This window comes from Cebus imitator, unplaced genomic scaffold (genome assembly GCF_001604975.1).
Source record: "Cebus imitator isolate Cc_AM_T3 unplaced genomic scaffold, Cebus_imitator-1.0 Scaffold34, whole genome shotgun sequence".
Classification (NCBI taxonomy): domain Eukaryota; kingdom Metazoa; phylum Chordata; class Mammalia; order Primates; family Cebidae; genus Cebus; species Cebus imitator.
This window is the reverse complement of record NW_016107349.1, coordinates 5,305,649-5,324,496: the sequence shown is the minus strand read 5'-3', so window position 1 is coordinate 5,324,496 and position 18,848 is coordinate 5,305,649.

The window sequence follows — 18,848 nt, the reverse complement described above, 5'->3', positions numbered from 1 at the left end:
TCACTGTGTCACCCAGGCTGGAGTGCAGTGGTGTGATCTCTGCTCACTGCAACCTCCACTTCCCGGGTTGAAGGGATTCTCCTGCCTCAGCCTCCTGAGTAGCTGGGATTACAGGCACATGCCACCACGCCCGGCTAATTTTTGTATTTTTAGTAGAGATGGGGTTTCACCGTGTTAGTCAGGCTGGCCTCGAGCTCCTGACCTCATGATCTGCCCACCTCGGCTTCCCAAAATGCTGAGATTACAGGCGTGAGCCACCATACCTGGTCTTTCCCTTATTTTTTTTAAGCATGCTAAGGGGTATTATTAACAGTATTCAAAATGATAAATACGACCACACTGGAAATGTGGGCAACAATAGTTCCTGTTGCCAGCTGTCTCCCTCAGTTTGGGTTGTTATAACTGGTATTCAGTATACCATATACAGTACCATGGATTGGGCAGCTTAAACAGCAAACATCTATTTTCACAGTTCTGAAGGCTAGGAAGTCTAAAAGCAAAGTGCTGGCAGCTCCTGTGTCTGGTGAGGGTCTGCTTTCTGGTAGGCAGACGGCTGTCTTCTTTTTGTGTCCTCATAGGGTGGAGAGCAAAGAGAAGAAGCAAGCCCTCTTCTGTCCCTTCTTATAAGGGCACTAATTCCAGCTTGAGGGTTCCACTCTCATTACCTAATTATCTCCGGAAGGCCCCACCTCCAAGTACCATCACGCTGGGGATTAGGGTTTCAGCATATGAATTTGAGGAGAGATGCAAACACTCAGCCCAGCGCACCAGCTGATTACACTTCGTTTGTGGAAGAAAAAGATTTCCTAAGTTAAGTGGCAAAGACTTCAACTTTCTGTAACCAGCTTTCAGTGATTCAGAATGGTCTTATAGTTACATTTACTATTTGTTGAATAAGAAGCCACTGTATTACGTGAGCTAGGGGGGGAAGGAAGAGGGTTGATGAGGCTTTTTCAGCCTCTGTCATACGCAGTCATCATCTGGATCTCAATGGCCAGCCTTGGAGGCGATGCTCACAGATGCTCGCCCTTGCCGCAAATGCTTCTCCAGAAGGCATTTTTTTTTTTTTTCTTTTTACCTTTCATACATTTCTTCTGAGATTTGTTTGATTACTTTCTGATTAAAATCTCTTCCTCTTTGGAAGGCAGCTTGGCTGCCTCCTCGTGGTCAGGGACAGTGCGGAGTAGGACTCATCTCACTGCCATCATAGTGCACAGTTCACACCAGCTCCTTACTGGAGGCACCGATGGCCATGTAGAAGATTCTGCTTTTGCATGTACTGGGAGAAGGTATTCATGCCCAGCTTCAGAACATGGACCTTTTTTTTTTTTTTTTTTGCTTTTNTTTTTTTTTTTGCTTTTTTAAACGTTACTGTGTTTTTTTTTTTTTTTTTTTGCTTTTTTAAACGTTACTGTGTATGGGCCGATCCTAGTGTTGGCAGGCAGGCATTCCTGTTCATACTTCTCTTTTTGTGGCGCTTTCTCACATCATGAGCTTTGCCTCATGAGATACCCACTGCTCTATATGGCCCCAAAGACCATTTTGTCCTGCCCTCTGTATGTCGTATTTGCAATATGGACAGAGCATTTTTAGGACTCACCAAATTATGCAGACCAGCCAATGTTATCTGCATGCCTGGTTTGTCCCTTTTTGTGCCATTCGTCTCTGAAGCTTCTTCCATTTGCAGCACAAATTTTCTTCTGTCCCTTTCCCCTTTTATAGCTGAAGCATTTTCTTTTCTTTTTTTAATACTATAAAATTAAAACTTTACTAAGGGAAGTCAAATAACTGGAAAAAAGGCAATGTAAAAATGTGTCTTTTGTAGGAAATTAAAAAACTCTATTCAGGTAGTGAGAACAATTTCGTTTATTATTTTAGAGCCAAAGAAATTCTGATGTTGTAATTTAATTATTGAACTGAGAAGACAGCATTATTCCAAGGGCAAGATTATAAGTGTGGACTCTGGACTCAGATTGCCCTAGTTTGAACTATGGGTCCACTTACTAATTGTTTAACATTGGGCTATTTACTTTACCTCAGTAAGACACCATGTAACTAATGGGCATGCGAATAATGGCTTTTACAGCATAATATTATTGGTGAAAGCTACCTGAGTCCTTAGCATCAGGCTTCTCATGAAATAAGTACTCTGTAAGGTTAGCACTTGCTATTAAGAATTTTAGGTTTACATTTTAATCCTTTCAAAGTAAGCAGTCATATTTCTGGAAGTTTACAAACTTGTGATACCTAGAATGGATTTTATTTTTTATCTTTGAATATAAAAAGCACAGTTAGTGTTCAAAAATTCTCAACTTCACTCTGAACATTATCCTTGTATTATTGCCCATCTAAAATGCAAGCATGCTGAGAAGACTCACATCATTTTGAGATGTAGGCCCTGACACAAGCATTCCTCATATTTCCTGATGCCTGAATGCCCACATTAAGGCTCTGCATCATGTAACTGCATTTAAACTGGGCAGATTCTGCTAAGGATGGGGCATAAATGGAAATAAAGTACATTTTTCATTCCCTATTCATTCTTAAATCCTACTAATGTCAGAAAGAATTATGTGTTATACAAAGGAAAGAAAAATAGATCATTATTTCAGTCTACCGCTCTGTAAGTTTTTATATTCAGCAATATTAGATTTCTTTCCTTTTAATATCACCCTCTAAACACAGTAGGTGTTTAATGCATACATGAATACCTAATGCTGCTGATGTGTCCTTCAGATCCTGACCATCACTATTTGTGCAGAGTCAGTATTAAGGAGGTAATAATGAAACAAAACCACTTTTCACATTTCTGGCCTAATCTCTAGCACATCGCCCACCCCTTGCTGTACACAGACACACACACACACACACATGCACACACACACACATAAACACACACACACTTTTTAATGTAGCAGAGCTCTTCCAGGAAGGGAGAAAAGTAACCTTGGCACATGGAAATGATCACCAACTCTAATCTTGAAGAGTAATTCTAAATTGATATTACTAGCTCTGACCTGTATCTGAAGTATTAATTTCAGCATGAATCACATGTGGCTAGGATATAATGCATAATATTGATTTTGATTTTTTTCCCTCCAGGCTGTGTCTTAGTTCCTGGCCTTGATCTTAAAAGTAAGATAGATGTTAGGCATTATTATCTAGCAGAAGGAGCAAAAATCAATTTTATCTCCTGACACTTCATTCCCTTTTTCTGCAATGGCCAGGTAGTGACATTGGAACAGCTGTAAACTCATATTTGCTTATTTAAAACTGTGATGCTGGTCTGGGAATCTACTAGTCTAGGCTTTTCTTTTTACCTTGTGCATAGTTTCAGATGATAAATATGTAGTGAGTATGAGAACCTGTTAACTTTCTTTTTCACAGTAATAGTAATTTTATAAAAGCATCTCTTTAAGAATAAGGTAACATTGAAAATGTTTAATTTTGAAATAATTTTAGATTGGCAGAAGAGTTTCCAGGATACTGCAGAGAGAGCCTACATATGCCTCTTCAAGCTTTCCCTAATGTTAACTGTTTACATAACCATTTCCCAGAGCTAAAAATTTAACAATGGTATAATACTACTATCAAACCTGCATGCTTTGGTCAGATTTCCGTCATTTTTTTCACCGATATCTTTTTTGTTATTGTTCCAGAATCCAACCCAAGATACCACACTGCATTAAGAGAATTTTTATTTTTAGAAATAGGCTTTTGAGAAATATCTATTTGTGAAAGGCAAGAGTATAAATGTAACTGAGCACCTAATCATAGAGACTATTTTGATTATGTTTTTAAAGTTTGCCAGTAAAGGAATGACGTTTGGCAAATCAATCAACAGTCTAGTGAAATGGTTTCCAACTTTACTGTTAAAACACATAATTCCATTTCCATTTTAATCAGTGGAAAGATATATCACAAGCAAAATAATACTGATAATAAAGTATTAAAATTTGTGAATAGTTTATCCATTTATAAATTTGACTGAATGATAGATTAACCTCATTCTCACTTGCATTTTGAAATGGTTTTTGGAGTGAGAGGGAAAGAAGTAGAGTTCCAATATTAGCTCTAAATTTTGCATAAACCTAATTGCATTCATTAATTGTTTTATTCCTCACTTTCTTCATCTTTGAAATAGAGCAGTAATCCTCCTTCTCTTTTTGATGCAATAGAAACCAAGATCTTTATTATAAGCATACTAGCTGTATCAGTGTCCAGTATCTTGAAGAAACAATTTGAAAATTATTTATTTAATCATCTTGTTCCTAAAGGATTGATTGCCACCACATCACGTTATATCTAGATTTTGGGGACTATGGTATTATATAAAGACATGCTCTATAGAAAATCTGTTATAAAACCCTATTTTCTCTTCCATTTCTTTCTGTATTAGAGACCATGTTGGTTGCAACCATTATTTGTGAAACAAGCAAATGAATTCATATATGTCATGGTACTGCCTCCAAATTATTTTCTTCTGTTTTTTTCTTTCTTCAAGACAATATGAATGTCTAATATGGTACAGGCACTGTGTTAAGCATTGGAAGAGCAGATTAATAAGACAAGACTTCTCTCCTTTTGCTCACGGCTTTCTAGAGATGACAAATATAAAATCAATGCGAAGTCCATAATAGTCATGTATAAAATTATTTTTTACACCGTATCTAATTCTGCCTAGCAAAAAGATAGTGTCTTCATTGAGCCTAGAAGAAAAGATATGTCATTCTCTAAGGACCAAGTTGTGAGTATAAAGGGAAGGTGATTCCAGGCAGACAGAGCCATGTGTTGGAAAAGGCATTTAACAACTTGAAATTCAAGTAATTCTAAAGGACTCCTGGGTGGAATATGGTATAAGAGAACAGCAATAATGAGACCTAGAAATTTCACCCATTAGAACTAGGGCCCTAAAATCTGTCTAGTCCAACCAAAAGATGATGGGGCTTTAACTATAGCAATACTAGGAGTGGTTGAAAAAATGAGATAGATTATAGAAACAAGCCAGAGGAGAGCTGATGAGGAATGGAAACAGAGGCAAAGAGTTGAAAGAGATACTTAGATTTCTGATATGCTATCCCTTGCTTGTGGGTAAGACAGGAAAATATGAGGTGGAAGGACAATTTGGAAACATGGCGTATGTGTTAGAATGAGAAGGAAGATAATGCATTCCATTTAGAATGTGTCGACATTAAAGTTTCTATATGATATCTACTTGAAGGCAAGCTGGGAGAAGCCCAAGAGAAAGAAGTGAACGAGAAAAACTGATTTGGAACCTCTCAGTATTAGGTGAGAGTTGAAACCATGGGCTTAAGTGGGATCATGAACTTAAGGGAAGAGAAAAGAGGAGCAAATTGGGTATAGCAACATTTAATAAGTGAGAAAGAGGAGCTCAGCCACGAGAATGAGCAGGAGAGACCAGAGTGGTAGTATAAAAGCCAAAGAGGCTGATATTGTCAGCTAAAAAGGCAGGAAGGAATCTTGGGTAAACTAGGGTGATTGATAGTATCCCACGTAGCAGACAAGTTAAGAAAAATGAAGACTGAAAGGGGGACAGAAGTTGGATATCAGGAATTTGTGGGTTACATCAATGAGAGTAGTTTGAGTGGCATAGCAGGGAACATGGGTCAGCAGTGAGTTTACAGCAGGCTGCTGAGTAGTAAGGTGCCCTAAGCTTTTATTTCTTCTGATGTTTACTTTGTTTTTGATTCATTGTGTGTTTTTCATTTTGTCTTGTATTTGCTGTTGTTTGCTAATAAAGGAGAGACTCCTTTTGCTCATGGGCTAAGGGAAAACTCCCCATGGAGAGAAGGATTGAAGATACAGAAAAAGGAGAATCATCAATGGAGGAAGTTCCCAGAAAAGCCTGAAGATTTTGTAAATGTATACCCTAAGTGAAAGGATTTGCTGTGGAGGGAGCAACCTCATTTTCATCCTTGAATATCTAATTGGTGGAGGTAAAGAAGATAAATTTGTAAAAGGGCCAAGACAGGGATCTGAAGGGAGTTCTTGATTAATGATTCTCATCCTCTCTGACTTAGAAGGTATGTTTAGATGCTGATTATAACATGGGGAAGTCTAGCATAGTGGGTTTGATAAACATGATGAAAGTTCAGAGTATGTGCTGGGGAGAATGGGAAAAGAAGTGTTTTCTAAGAGGCACTGAAGGTACAGCAAAACTTAGAGCTCAAATATGTGTAGAAATTCAAATTCTAGAGTGTTTCATATCTATATTAGTATATTTGTGTCTATATGCATATCTATGTATTCATATGTAATTTCACTATTCAGAAAATAGGAAGGAAGGTGTTCAAATTCAGGATTAAATCAAAATTGAGAAATTTCTAAAATGTGGGTGGTGGAAAGATAGTGGTAAAATTCCATGCATTGTGATATTAAGGGTTTAAATAGGGTGGTGATCCATGGGATCTAGGAGGGATAGAAAAGATAATACATCTAAGAGAAGGCAAATAGGTTGGAAAAAAGCAAAGGGTCGATAGGGAGGACAATCAAGACTGGATTAAATGATGGGATTGACTGTGTACTTGAGAGTTAACTTAGGCTGATTACTTTAATCTCATTCATGTTTTCTCCAGTTATTTTGCAAAGTTGTCGAGCTTTAAACTACAGTACAGAGTTGTACATGAGGCTGTACACAAGAAAAGGTGCTTTACTCTCTTATGAGAGCAAAAGCAGATTAATAATAAACATTCCTATTATTACTCCCTAGAAATAGTGTGCAGTAATGAGGCCAACTGCAGGGACTTGCTGAGAATGAGCATGCTACTATTTATTGCCTCTTAGGATGAAAACCCAATTTCATCTTCTATCAAAGATCAAGCTACTGCTATTTTATGGTAAACATAGAAACTGCCGTACAGAAAATTACTGTTTTAACAGGTGCAGTCTTACATTCAAGAGTGATTTTAAAATTGGCTTCATGGCTGGCACTGTACTCACATCACCCATTTAAATAATCTCCTTGTAAATATTCTCACACGTAAACATCATTAAATGGTATGCTTACATTATGCTTAATCACAGGGTATTCATGAAAACATCTCTGCCCAGATACACTTTTAACACTTAATATATTTTATCTCATTTGTTTTTACTACTGATCAAGGCATCCCTCCAAAATTATTTGAATTATTCTACTTAGAGTGAGAAAAAAAGAGCCACAACAATGCTCTCTGAAGTTTTAGTATTATTACTATATGGTATAAAAAGGAACTCTTCATTCATGCAAGAAATACGTATCTATCATCTGCCAGATGCACCAAGCTTTGTGCTAGGTAATGTAATGTAATGTAATGTAATCTGTTTACAGTACAAAAAAATAACTCTTCTGTAACTGATCTTGAAATAGATATAACAGCAGGAGCAATTCATCTATTCATTATAAGATAACACTAACTAAAATGTATGCTCTGCAAGAGCAAGGGCTTTGCCTCTATCTGCCCATGTTTGGATATGAGACAAGCAGAGCCCAACGCATCATGAACCACCAAAAATTCATTGGCTGTAGGAATGAATGGTTTGAATATAGATCTTGCACACATAAAAGCTAGGCATACTCAGATTATATTTATTAGTGTAAGTACACAGAGTTTCACAAACACATATGAGCAGGCTACTTCTCCTGGGTCCTTAGACATCAGGAGATAATGCACTGAAAGGAAGAAAACCTGTATGTCTGTTTCCTCCAATCTTGGACTAAAAATGTGCATTTACTTCAATTTTGAATTGAAGGAAACAAATTGCAATACTGTTAGCACTATCTGTGAGTTTGTCACCAACTTAAAAAAAAAGCCTACATTACAGTTGTCGCAGATATCTTAAAATATCTTAGTGCTCATTACTAATTTGAAATTGTGGTAGTGATAAGGCTGTCTCCTAGAAATTGTTTTCTTAATGGTTAAGATAAAGAGCATGTATTACTATACCAACAGTTTTGTTTTGGGGAATATTTTGATAACTGTAAGTTTTGATTATGAAATTTGTTGACTTTCCAATTTTATGCATTTTAGTTTATGCTTTTAAAAATATTACTCCAAGAAATGTACTGGGACAGATCACTTGTAACAATGGCCATAGTTTCCATCATGGTCATTGGCTCATTCCTTTGCAATGTGACTCTGTTGTCTCTGTCATCCAGAAGCAGAATTTTTTTGGTTTTATCTCTCTTGAATCTGGCTGGACTTGTGACTTGTTTTGATGAATAGAACCCAACAGATATGGTGTGACTTCTTTTTTTTTTTTTGAGAAAGAGTCTCACTCTGTCATCCAGGCTGGAGTACAGTGATGTGATCATGGCTCACTGCAACCTCCACCTCCCGGGTTCAAGCGATGCTTCTACTTCAGCCTCCAGAGTAGCCAGGACTACAGGCGCATGCCACCATGCCCAGCTAATTTTTGTATTTTCAGTAGAGCAGCCTGGCCTCACCATATTGGCCAGGCCGCTCTTGAATTCCTGACCTCATGATCCACCTGCATCAGTCTCCCAAAGTGCTGGGATTATAGGCGTGAGGCACCACGTCTGACCAGATATAGTGTGACTTCTGAGCCTCAGCCTCATGAAGCCTTGTAGCTTCTGCTCTCACTGCCTTGCTGCTCTGGTCCTGCTATGTGTAGAAACCAAGGCTAGTCTTCAGGATGGGAAATGATGTGGGATAAGAGGCCCCACCCATGGCCAGCACCAACATCAGACGTGAGTAAGGCCATCTTGGGCCATCTCATACCAGTCAAGCTTCTTGACATGAAGAATCCCAGGTAAGACCAGCAGATCTACCTGGCTGAGCACAGCCCAGATCACCAATACACTCTTTTGAGCAAATAAATTCATGTTGGGATCGTTTATTAAGCTGCACAACTGAAACAGATTGGCCTCCACTTGGCTGCCAAGCATGTACATGGTTCTTGAAATTCAGAACCTGTGCTTAAACAGTTGCTATTTATCCAGTCTTCTGGCTTTATGCTTACTGTGTTGTAATCTGGACGGTTTGAGAGTTGAGTACTTTTGATTCTGTAGTTTTTCTTTAAAAAAATCTGTGAAGTTTTTAAAGGAATTTATAAAACAAAAAACCATTGAAGTGTTACCTTTATGTTGGGGAACAACGTCTTGAGGGCAGTTAGTGGAATAAGTTTTTATTTTTAAACTTTTGTCTATTTGTATGGTTTAAAAGTTTTTGCCAATTATTTAAGAATATATCACTTTAAAGTTATTCTTCAAGACAAGGTATAGAAAGCTTTATATCTCAAGAGAATAACATGATATGCTATGATTTTAGGCCTATAATAACAGTTATTTTATAGAATCATTAAGTTCTTAGCAAGGAAATAAGATAAAATATTTTAAATAACATCTTCATGAATGCTAAGAGACACTAAGAAGAACCAGTGACTTTCCTGTAAAGCAAAAACCATTTGTACACTCTTTTACAGATGAAAAAACTGAGAATCAGAGAAATTAAGAAATAAGTTCCAGATCACCGATATAGTAAACAGCAAAGTCAGAATCTGAACCCATTGATTCCAGAGCTCATGGCGAGTTCCAGTGGACAGCTTGAGAGAATGAGGAAGCATGGGAGAGGAAGCGAGTATCTGAGAGGCCAAGGTATTGACGTGATGCTCAGGTTGATGCTACAGATGGAGTTGAAGCAGAGAGGAATATAGTAAGCCAGGAACAAAGATGTCAATGAATGAGGTATAGTTTACAAGGGTTGGAAGATGAGCACAGTGAGGAGTGGTATAGAGGATATGTACCAAAGCCTGAGAGTTTCTCTATCAGGTGCAGGGGTGAGGGTCTAGATCGGAACGAGCAGACCTTGTCCCACTTGCACATTTCAACCCAGAATCCATAAGATGTGGGAGATAGGCCAAATTCCATTGTATAGAATGCAGGAGCAGCTGTGTAGACTCATAGAGGGTCAGTCTTAGTTGAGCTGTGGAGGCTGGAGATATGGAACAGTTTCCAGTTACATGTGGGGATTCCAAAGTCTTGATGAAAAGATTTGGAAAACAACAAAGATATATGAGGGTGCATCAGGGATGAGGATGCTCAGTGAGTCACAGGGCCAACAGGGGAGTATGGGTGATGAGATGGTCTTATAGTTTTGGCAAGGACTGTGAGGAGGAGGTTAGTCTCAGTAATCTCAAGAAACACTGATTAGTCTCACAGAATTTAGCTGTGACCTGAAGATGGAAACTAGATGGCTCCATTGTGGGCCTGGGTGTTTCCTTTTCTCTTGCTCTGAAGGAAATGGTATAGAATGTGCAGTAGTCATGGTGATGGTGTGCAGGAAGCAGACGAGCTCTGGTCACCTCCCAGGCAATGCTTCAGGGCCAGTGACTGATGGATCCTAGGTGCTATAGGTCAGGTTCTTCCTTGGGTTGGTGGTTTCTGTCCCGCCAGCACTCAGAGGGGTCTCCATAGCCAACATCTGCATAAAAATACAGCATCACAAACATCGTTCCAGTTTCCTAATTGTGTACTTTGAGAATTAATCTACTTAGGATACATTTCCAGTGATGAAGTTTTGATATTAAAGAAAATAGATAACTTTAGAGACTATATATTACAAATTTCCAAGCACAAAGATTCTACTCTCATTCATTCCCACTTGCAAAAAAAAGAGAAAGCTCTTTTTACACTCTCTTCTTAACATGAAGTCTTTTTTTAAACTCTAATTGATTATTTTAATTAATAATTGGTAAAACAGTATGGAGATTTCTCAAATAATTGAAAATAGAACTACCATTCGGTCCTGTGATTGTATAACTGGATATCTATCCAAAGGAAAATAAATCATTATGTTTAAAAGATACCTACACTTTTATGTTTATCACAGCATTGTTCACAATAGCAGAGATATGGAATCAACCTAAGTGTCCATCAGTGAATGATTAAAGAAAATATTCTACACATACACACTCACACACACACACACCCATACACCCCATGAAATACTACTCAGCTGTAATAAAGAATAATATCATGTCTTGTGCAGCAACATGAATGGAACTAGAGGCCCTTATCCTAAGTAAAATAACTCAGAAACAGAAAGTCATATGCTGTATGAATTTTTAAAATGTTTGAAATCACTGTCAATATAATATGGTAATGTTGGCATCCTGTGGTTAGTTTATCTTTCATTTTTAAATTTGTGAAGCTGAACAAATACCATTTGTATTTCTTTTGTGTGATCATTGTTCATTTGGGTTTTTTGCTTATCTTCCCATTGAGATTTGTAGTCTTTTTTCTAAGACCTCTTTATATAAAGATTAACACTCTGCCTTCTATATTGCAAATATATATCCAATTTATTGTTTACCTATGTGGCTTTTTTTAATGGTTTTTGACTAAATAGGTCGATGTAGTTTGGATATTTGCTCCCACCTAAATTTCATGTTGAATGGTGATCTCCAGTGTCTCTAGTGTTGGAAGTGAGGACAGATGGGAAGAGATTGGATCATGGGAGCAGATCCCTCATGGATGGCTTGAAATATTCACTTGGTGATAAGTGAGCGCCCACTCTGAGTTCACATGAGATCTGGTAAAAAGTCTGTTGTCCATACCGCCCCCCCCTCTCTTTTTTTCTGCTTTTGCCATGTGACATGCCTGCTCCCCTTCATTTTCTGCCACGATTGGAAGCTTCCTGGGGCCTCCCTAAAAGCTGAACAGACGCTGGCACTATGCTTTCTCTAAAGTCTGCAGAACTGTGAGCCGCTTAAACCTCTTTTCTTTATGAATTACCGAGCCTCAGATGTTTCTTTATAGCAATGCAAGAATTGCCCAAAATACCCGTATCTTAAAGTTTTAATATAAAAAAATCATTACATACTTTCTTCCCCAACTTCATCCTCAGTCTCTGTTTGGCCTGTAGAGGCGGAGGTCTTGCTTTAGATTCAAAATGTGTAATATCCATGCTTCTACCATCTGTAAAGTGAAAGCATATAAAAGGGAGTAGGAGGACCTTTTCTCAGCAACCCATTTTAAGTACATATTTGGACATTCTGGTTTGAGATCATGGTTATCTGTCTTAAATATAGCAGACATTTGGCAAAGTGTAAATAGCTACTGACTTTGGTAGACGTATTTTCAGTGGAGTGGCAATAAAAGCTTATATGAGTGGGTTGAGGAGATACCGAAAAGTAAGCAGGCCTGAGTCCCTGGCCTTCTGTACAAGGCAAGACTTCAGTGTCAGTGACTACAGGGAAGGAAGAAAACACAGTTCTTGAGGAGCTTTCCTGTGAAGAAGAGCTTAGAAATAGCCTAGAGCAAGAAAAGAAAATGCAAACAAAGGAGAGTCTAGCATTAGCATGTTTTAGACTCAAACCAGCATGGTACCATGCCAAAAAAAACTTCCAACAACCTGTTTTTTCTCAGAAACATAGATTAATAAAATCAGTCCCCACTAAAGTATACAATACTATTCTACACTTAACTTTTGCTTAATGATTTTAAGCGTACGTCCTACTGTATTTTAAATATCTTAATATGACACATTTTCAAGTTCTACCATAATCTATTCTTTCACTGTGTTCCCAAGAGTCAGTTGAAAATGATGTTAAAGATTCACTTCAAAGTGTTATGTATTTGTTCCTTTTTTGTTGCCACGAACCACTGTCTTAAAGTTCTAATGAAATGTAGAAGGTGTGATCTTCATCATAAATGATTCCCCAGAGTGCCAAGTTTAGTTGGGTTCCTGGCTTCAGGGACTCACAGCAAAAGAGGAAGATTGTGTCAGCTACTGACAATGACACAACATAACTAACGCTATCTTCTCATCTGTGTGAAAATAATATTTGATGTACATAAAATATTTGCTGAATGAGTGCAACTGAATTTTACAAAATGGTGCATTCAGGCCCCTTCACCCCTTTGCAATTTCATTTCCCTGACTTGGGCTTACACTATCCAGGTCACTTAGCTTTATTATTGGCTCAGGATTTGTAAATCTCTTCCAGATGATCAGCTTGCTACACTAAAAGCCGCTTCAGCAAACTGCTGTGTACTCTACTGGATATTAACAGATAGAGAAGTAAGATTTTTTTTTCCCCATGGAGCTCATATTCTGACCGTGAGTGTCAGGTAAATGAGAAAAGCAGCAAACAAAAACAATTTAAAAAGATACTTCAGAAATTACTACGGAATAGGAATATTTAAAGTTCTGTAGGATACTGTGAGGGAGTTGATGTAATGTATTGATATTGAACCGTAGGCTATGATTTCTGTTTGTGTGTGTTATCTATAGGGAAGCCATTCTGCTCTTCTATCTGATGGACAGATTCCATAAATCTCCATACAAGTGGCACCTGTTGGGGAGGAAAGACTTCTTTTCCTTACCCATCCCTAGGTTCTTGGGCAAAACTCTTGCAGAAAAAAGATTATCACGAAAAAAAGCACACACATTTGTTTAATATAAGTTTTACATGACAAGGAAGCCTTCAAAAATGAAGACACAAAGAAACAGGAAAGCCTATATATTATTATTCCTAGGTTTGATGAAGTGTGGACAGTCACAGAATAGTATGATTGTACAAAGGAATTTTGACCTAATGATAACCTACTCTAAGAAACATAGCAGGGCTTGTTTGTTAAGAATCTGCTTTGTATCCTTGTGTATTCAGAGATAAAGGTGCTCCTCTCTTCCAGGTATATGTAGGGAACCTTTTGAATTAAATTTGTATGATCTGCTTGGAAGTGAAGGGTGAGTGGAAGGTAAGAGAGACATTTCTGCTTCTGCAGTTTCTCAAACGTTAAAGTGCCCTATTTTTAGATAGCATGCCCTAACACCCCATCACACCCAACACAAAGAATCTCAGTTCCGGCCATGTCAAAAGTCCTACGTCCATTTATTTCATTCCTACTTTGGCACTTCATCTCCATTTCTCCAGTCTTCACTCATGTTTTTTCTTTTCCTGGATGTATACTTCCTCCATATTTCTTAATGAAGATTTTGCTTTAGCATCTTTGATCTTTGGAACATTTTTGGCTGTCAGTTTCTCTGTGCTTCTGACTACAACACGTTCTTACTACAAAGATCATCTTTGAACCCCCAAGCAAAAACCTGGATTTAGCCCATTTGATTAGTTCTCCTAATGTACTCCTTTGTAGTGTATTTTTTATAATCTCCAATTTTTTTTTAATCCCCCAAATAGAAGAAAGACTGAACAGTTACTTGGTATTATCTTGACAATATTAATGAGACACAGTTGAATAAGGTTTGATGAATAGATGCAAGCAAAATTGTCCATAATGTGTGCGTGCGTGTGTGTGTATGTGCGTGTGTGTGTGTGTGCGCGTGTGTGTGTGTGTGTGTGTGGTGTGATAGGAGTGGGTAGAAGAGAAAGGAGATGGGTTGCCTAGAATCTATGAATCAGCCATCTGCTCAGTCTGAGACACTAGAACTTAGCGTCAGTGACCAGGGTCATTGATTGCTTGAGCACAGAGATTACACATTTGAAACAAGCTCTGCAGCTTGAACTCTCTTTAACTACTAGTAACAAGTTCTCTTGCCTCATCTTCACAAGAACAGAATGAGGAATTGATAAGTTCAATCAAATACACCGCTTTCCTTTGGTGTGAAAAATATTGCAGAAACAAGATGTTGATAGGGCAATGTGTAAAATAAAGATGTGCTTCAGCAACACTGCTTTGGAGTGAAATTCAAAGGATATAATGAAAGTGGAAATGATTTTTCATTTTCAAAAAGGAGAAGATTGCTTTCAGTGAGAGAGTAAATAACATTTGTGAATGAAATTTTACTCATGTTAGATTTCTCCAGATCTAAAATAAAATATATGCTTCCTCCGGAAATCATATGCAACTACTCTTTAGTTGCCCTATTCTTTCTTAATAAATGTTCATTCCCAAAGTGTACCATACAAAAATGAGACAAATCTCTCGTCTTTCCAACATGTGCAGTCACACACACACTTTTTTGTGTCTGTGCCTGCAGGCTGAGACTCCCTCTACTCAGGCTTGAGAAATCAACAGAGATTTCTGTTCCTGAGTTCCCACAGTTGTGTAATAAATCCAGCAGACACTTGTATTCATGAAAAATAAATGGTGCTTTCTCCATATTGGCACCATGTGGCATTCTTAAAGGAACTGTGACTCTTCAAGGAACTCTCGTGACAGGGTAACAGCCTATAATTTAATAGACTAAAACATATATTCATGCCGATGTATTTAACCATTTGTCTTTTCCTTTGAGACAGAGTCTCGCTCTGTCGCCCAGACTGGAGTGCAGTGATGCGATCTAGGCTCGCTGCGACCTCTGCCTCCTGAGTTTGAGCAATTTCCCTGCCTCGGCCTCCTCAGTATCTGGGATTACAGGCATGCACCACCACACACAGCTACTTTTTATATTTTTTGTAGAGATGGGGTTTCGCCATGTTGCCCAGGCTGGTCTCAAACTTCTGACCTCAAGTGACCCACCGCTTTGGCACCCAAAGTGCTGGGATTACAGGCATGAGCCACCACACCCACCCTACTATTTGTCTTTTTAAGGAAAAGGAAAAAAAAAAAGTAACTGCTAATTTAACTTACACCATGGTAAATTCATGAAATATGAATTTTTTTAAATAACTAAGGCTAATCCTGTTTAAGAAGAGATTAACCAATTAAAAGTAGAAATTAATGAGTTAACATCTTATATGTCAGACCAGGCACAAGGTATGTTTATAATTATTATTTCATTTAGAGCCAATGACAACCTCATTAGTAACATATTATCATGTGTATGTTATAAATAAGGAAATTTGGTTCAGAAAAGCAACCTATAATTATGCAACTGTTCAACAATGAGTCTTTTCAAAAAATGTTAATTATTTAGGTGGTATCATTCAACTATGCATTTTATCCTGCAGTTTCTTTTTTTTTTTTTTTTTTTTGAGACGGAGTTTCGCTCTTGTTGCCCAGGATGGAGTGCAATGGCGCGATCTCGGCTCACCGCAACCTCCGCCTCCTGGGTTCAGGCAATTCTCCTGCCTCAGCCTCCTGAGTAGCTGGGACTACAGACACGCGCCACCATGCCCAGCTGATTTTTTGTATTTTTAGTAGAGACGGGGTTTCACCATGTTGACCAGGATGGTCTCCATCTCTTGACCTCGTGATCCACTCGCCTCGGCCTCCCAAAGTGCTGGGATTACAGGCATGAGCCACCGCGCCCGGCCCCCCTGCAGTTTCTTTAAATGAGATTGTAAACATAATTTAACTTGTTTTTGATGACCTAGCCCATTATTTCAAAGAGCACTTACTATGTTGTTTATAATATGCTGATGCATGAAGAGGAAAGGGTTATGTTATGAACAATCTCTTTTCTATAAAATCACTCCAGCTCCTTTCATTATGGAATTCTAATACTTGATTATAATGGAGTCTCTTTCTTCTCTATCAGATCGTTAGCCGCCATTTTGCTTTTCTCTTAAAACATTGGCCACTAGCAATAAAACCTGTCCTGCAGGAAACTTCTACTTATCTTTCAAATACTAGAAAACTAAATGAATAAATGCACTGAATTTTGTATCAGAACCAAGGGCAAATAGATCCTGAGGGAAAGTCAAAAGACACATTTCCCCTCTGTTTCAAGTACCCGAAGATGTTTCATTGCTTTGCATACCTCCAGAGATCTTTTACATCCTGGTTAAGTTTTGCCAAATGTGACCTCTGATTGAGCTTCTATAGTCTAGCTCAAATCAAACCATTCGCATTTGGCCTTCCTCTCTCCCTTTCTCGCTTTTCTTTGCTTTTTTTCCCCTCTCCCTCTCCTGTTTACCCTGTGTATTCTGTCCATGTGTTTCATAAAGAATCACGGCTTGCATTGTCTGAGAATGCAAGTATGGTTGGGTCACTCTTTATCTTTGTGTTTGCTATATAAACTAAAACTCAATAAATGTGAATTCTATCTTTGAAGTCAAAGAAAGTAATTCTATCTCTCACAACAAAATGATAGTGGCTACTCTACTGAATATCTTTGTAAGCCAGCAATTCATATGCAACTATCTCATTTAATTTACATGATAAGATGACAAAGTGGACATTGTTATTACCATTTTAGAGGGGAGGAGGGAAGGCTCAAATAAATTAAGTTGTCAGACTTTTTTATAGGTTGTAGGGGCTAGAATTGGGATTCAGATGTAGGCCTGTTTTACTCCAAAAGTATGATTGTTGTGCAATCCTTAGGCACACGCGCACACACACACACACACACACACATACGTTGAGTATATAAACACACATACATATGTTGAAACATTATAGACCAGGCGCAGTGGCTCACGCCTGTAATCCCAGCACTTTAGGAGGCCGAGGTGGGTGGATCACAAGATCAAGAGATTGAGACCATCCTGGCCAATATAGTGAAACCCCGTCTCTACTAAAAATACAAAAGTTAGCTGGGCATGGTGGCACATGCCTGTAGTCCCAGCTACTCAGGAGGCTGAGGCAGGAGAATTGCTTGAACCCAGGAGGTGGAGGTTGCAGTGAGCTGAGATCCTGCCACTGCACTCCCACCTGATGCCTGGCGACAGAGAAAGATTCTGTCTCAAAAAAAGAAGAAAGAAAGAAACATTATATATATTTATATACACATAGTTTGCATTTATAGTATATATATGTCTATGTATAGGTGTATATGTGTATACACAATTTTATAGGTACATAGATGATATAGACAGATGATAGATAGATAGATAGAACTAATACATAGATGATAGGTAGTTAATGATTATAGCTCTGCCTATAATATTGAAGACGGGCTAGAGACCAAACTTCTCTTATAGTAGATTTAGTTTCTGGATGGCAGAGTGTAGACTGTTTAATGTGTGTCATGAAAAGATAATGAATCCCTCTGATGCCTGTCTGCTCTGAAAAGAGCAAGTCAGCCCAACTGAGAAAGTTGTTTTGGGCTTCATCCTTGTAGAACAAATGGCTGAGATGAGAGGAAATGAGGAAGACAATGACATTTCAGATTGAACTTTGACTTTATTAATAGATATTCTTTCTTTAGAATGCAGTCTTCATTTTCCTCCTCCTCTTCCTCTTTCTCTATATTAGGACAATTTTGTCTATACATTCAAATGCAGTGACCATTGTGGACATATAGGGAAATAATATGTAGAAAACCATCTATGTTGTCTCTAACCATGCAGAGAGGTACGATTTTCCAACCCAAATCCCGAGAATTAGAGCTTAAATATCACAAAATCATCCCAGGTTTTTCTGAGCACTTAGAATCAGCTCTGCTACATGCAGATGTGATGGTTAATTTTGTGTCAGTTTACTAGGGTAAAACATTATTTCTGTGTGTGCATTTAGGGTGTTTCATAAGGAGATTAGCATTTGAATTCATGGATGAAGTAAAAAAGATCCATCCTTCCGCGTGTGGATGGGCATCATCCAGCCTTTTGAGGGCATGAAGAGAACAAAAAGCAAAGGAAGAACACATTTTCCCTTTTGGAGCTGGGACATCTGTCTTCTCCTCATCTCAGCCCTCCTTATCTTGGGCTTTTGTCTCAGACTAGACTTGTACCATCGACTCTCCTGGATTTTAGACTTTCTGGCTTGGACTGGAACTAGACTACCAGCTTTCCAAGACCTCCAGCTTGAAGACAGCAGATAGTGAGTTGCTCAGCCTCCACGATTGTATGTGTAAATCCCTCATAATAAATCTCATTCTACACATTTCTATATTTCCTCTTGGTTCTGTTTCTTGGGAGAACCCTGACTAATACAGATTCTGACTCCAAGAAATGGGGGTGATGCTATAACAAATACCTAAAAATGTGGAAGCAGCTTTGGAACTGGGTAATGGGTAGAGGCTAGAATAATTTTGAGGTAC